General features: G+C 41.8%; 1 protein-coding gene across 28 annotated transcripts in view; it reads right to left on the bottom strand.

Annotated features, from left to right (window-relative positions):
* The window catches only part of LOC105495968 (par-3 family cell polarity regulator), a 719,051-nt gene that overhangs the window by 399,423 nt on the left and 315,773 nt on the right, over positions 1–3,855 (bottom strand). The window lies entirely within an intron of this gene.

The raw sequence follows: 3,855 nt of genomic DNA, 5'->3' as shown, positions 1-3,855 counted from the left end.
GGTAGGCAAAATAATGTCCCTCACCACCCACCCCTGCCAAAAAAAAAAAAAAAGACGTCCACATCTTAATCCCTAGAACCTGCCATGTTACCTTACATCACACATGTGATTAAGGTAAAGACTTGACATCAGGACATTACCCTAGTGGTATGGAATGAATGTTGTGTCCACCAAAACTCAGGAGGGGACATCCTAACCCCCAAGGTGATGGTATAGGATGTGGGGCCTTGTGGGAGGCTGTGTCCTCATGACTTGGATTAGTGCCCTTATTAAAATGACCCAATGGAGCTTGTTTGCTCCTCCCACCATGTAAGGACATAGTGAGAAGTAAAGATCTATGAGAAGGCAAGCCTTCACTAGACACCAAAACTGCTGGCACCTTGATCTTGCACTCCCAGCCTGTAGGACATGAGAAATCTGGTTTGGTTGTTTATAAGCCACCCAGTCTAAGGTATTCTGTTGAAGCAGCCTGAATGGACTAAGACAGTGGTCTCATTTGTAGCGATATAGACGCACATACACACACACACACACACACACACACACGCAGAACTACATATACCCTGCTTTCCAAAATTGGAGAAAATAAACTATGCCTTAGATTTGGCTAGGTATGGTGGTGACTCCCTATAGTCCCAGCTACTGCGGAGGCTCAGAGAGAGGATTACTTGAGCATAGGCAACACAGCAGGATCCCATCTCAAAAAAAAAAAAAAAACTTTGATTAAACTAATTTCACACTTTTGAAGAAAAGAGAAGGACAGATCTTAGACAAGGGGGAAAAGTGAGGAAGGCAGAGCTGGTGACTTCTGGCAGAAGCACAGACGCAGGCCCATGCATATCCCTGCCCAGCTGGCTTTCCTCCCCCTCCTCATAAGGGATCCAACTGAACCATGGATCACAGACCCATACTGTGCAGTTTTGGGCGTCAGTGTCCTTGTTTCTGCCTCCCATTCCCAACTCCCTTATTCTGGTTATTTAAAAAAAATTGGCTATTATCGAATATTAGTAGATACTCATGTACTACTTAGACAAACTGATCACCAGCTGGTTTTTCTTGTTCTAAGCCACAAATCGTTAGGCTATAACATCTCTGCCAAGCAATACAATATTCTTTTCCAATTCATTAACACAAATTCTGTATTTAAAATAAATACTTCTCAAGCTGTTTTAAATAACAAATTAACGAACGAATCGGCCATGGCTCAAAATGACATTTTAATTAAATGTGATGATAGGTTGAGTACCTGAGCAGCTCGCTAAAATGCCCTTTGCTTACACTTTTTCCATATTATGGCTGGGCGAGGCATGCCTAACTGATCTAACTGTAATTTTCCATCTTAAACACAGGATCTATCTTTTAAAAATAATTTATTTTTCTTAAATTACATGCTATTCCTATAGTCCTTCCATATATAACCTCACTAAATATCAGCTCAGTGTGTGCATACATATATATGTATTTGTACATACAGACATTACATACTGTGTAAAAAAATTACTACCACAGTACTGCTAAAAAGACAAGAAAAAGCTTTGTGTGATGTGGTAGAAACACAACTGCAGGAGAGACAACAGGCTGCTGTGATGGCTATTACATATTTACCCGTTCCTCTGTGAGGAAGAGTGGGAAAGTGATTTATAGCGGCTGTTTAATCCCTAGGGTAGAAAATTTAGGGTGCAGAAAACTTTCTCCAGTTTTAGAGAGAACATAGATAGAAAGGCATTCTATGCTGGGAATACACAGTGTGCCAGTACACAAGAATAAACAGGTTGATGGTTTGGATTTATGAGAACGAGAGGGAGAAACAGTAGATGATGTCATAATGCTCCTTTTATGGAGTTATGAAAATCATTCATTTTATATATGGTTAACTGTTTTCAAATGCCAGACAGAAAAGCAGTTAAAGCAGGGATCAGTTCTGAGACATAGAGATTTTATAAAAATGAGCTTTACTCTGGGAAAGTGCTATCATCAACCCATTCTTGAGCAAAACTATGCTCACTGCACTTCCACATTCACAAGCCATGCAGTGCACACACTGGAGTCCCCAGATTTTTTAAAGAGATGGGGTCTCACTCTGCCACCTAGGCTAGAATGCAGTAGTATGATCACAGTTCAGTGCAGCCCGAACTCCTTGGTTCAAACAAGCCACTTGCCTCAGCCTCCTAAGTAGCTGAGACTACAGGTGTGAGCCACCAGGTACAGCTATTTTTATTTTTTACTCTTTTTGCAGAGACAGGATCTTACTATGCTGCCCATGCTGGTCTTGAACTCCTGGCCTCAAGTGGTAAACCTCCCACCTCTGCCTCCCAAAGTGCTGAGATTATGGACTGAGCCAATGTGCTCGGCTCCAAGATTATTTAAAAAAAAAAAAAGTACTTGCTGATATGTAGGCAATAAATTGACAACAGTTTGTAAATTACTAATTTACCAATCAATATAAATAAATAAACACAAAATAACACCATGAATTAATAAACTGATTTAGACTTCTTTTTTTCCTTTAAAATGTAGCACAGAGAGAAACTACTAGCTGTCCCTTCCATGGAAAAGTTAGAGGTGAGAATCTCAGAGGCACACTTATCAGCACCTTGCGGGCTCGTGGGCAGCTTTCTCTTAGTCCTTCACTGGTTGGAAATGACTCTGAAATTCTGAGATACGAGGCACCTCTCTAGCTTTGTAGAGGAGCCAGGCAGGAGCAAACAGAACTGGGGACACAAAGCCATTGCTGACACTAAAGGCAACGAACAAATAAATAAGCAAACATATTCTCAAGAAGTAAAGAAGAGATCTGTATCAAGTGCAGCAAGAAGAGGGGAAAGGATTTTATCTGCCAGGCTTTCATGTTGACAAAATAATCCACAATATGGGTCTCTATGTGACATGCACCAACAGAAAAAAGAACCCAAATACCTGGTTGGATTGAAAGAGAAAAACAAAAAACAAACAAACAAAAAAACTCTTGTTTATTGACCAGTGTACAGTCTAATCTTGGCAATTGAAACAAACTCTTTTTTTTTTTGTTGTTGTTGTTGTTGTTGTTGAGACAGAGTCTCCCTGTGTCGCCCAGACTGGAGTGCAGTGGCCGGATCTCAGCTCACTGCAAGCTCCGCCTCCCGGGTTCACGCCATTCTCCTGCCTCAGCCTCCCGAGTAGCTGGGACTACAGGCGTCCGCCACCTCGCCCGGCTAGTTTTTGTATTTTTTAGTAGAGACGGGGTTTCACCGTGTTAGCCAGGATGGTCTCGATCTCCTGACCTTGTGATCCGCCCGTCTCGGCCTCCCAAAGTGCTGGGATTACAGGCTTGAGCCACCGCGCCCGGCCGAAACAAACTCTTTCATACCATTATTTTCTTCTTTTAACACACGTCTTATTACCATTTGGAAATGGGATTTCTTGCTTTGATTTAAACAGACTTTCATATTCACAGCTACATTGCCATTACAAATTTTCGAGTGTAAGTAACTATTTCTGCTTCCGATAAACAGGTAACATAATTAGGCAAATAAGGCTTATTCCCATGCAAAGGTAAGAATACCAGGCAAGACCTCCGAGTCAAGTCAAATATAATAATCAAGGGCAAAGAGAAGTGAAGAGGGAAGAATTGGGCAGTAGGGGAATCTTTTGTGTGGAAAAGAATGAATGTGTAAACCTGTCCTCCCCTAAGATTTCATCAGGTTTTGAATGATACAGAGAGCTTTGTGTACAGGGGGTGCAGTAGCACATGGTTTGGGTCTAGTTTCAAAGGCAAATTCTGTGACTCACACCATCCTAATAGGTCACATGTCAAGGCTCTGTGGATATCCAACAGACAGCCCTGTGGACCCCCAACAGGCAAGCCTTTCCAGATGA

Source organism: Macaca nemestrina, chromosome 9 (genome assembly GCF_043159975.1).
Source record: "Macaca nemestrina isolate mMacNem1 chromosome 9, mMacNem.hap1, whole genome shotgun sequence".
NCBI lineage: Eukaryota > Metazoa > Chordata > Mammalia > Primates > Cercopithecidae > Macaca > Macaca nemestrina.
This window is presented reverse-complemented; position numbering and strand designations above follow the sequence as displayed.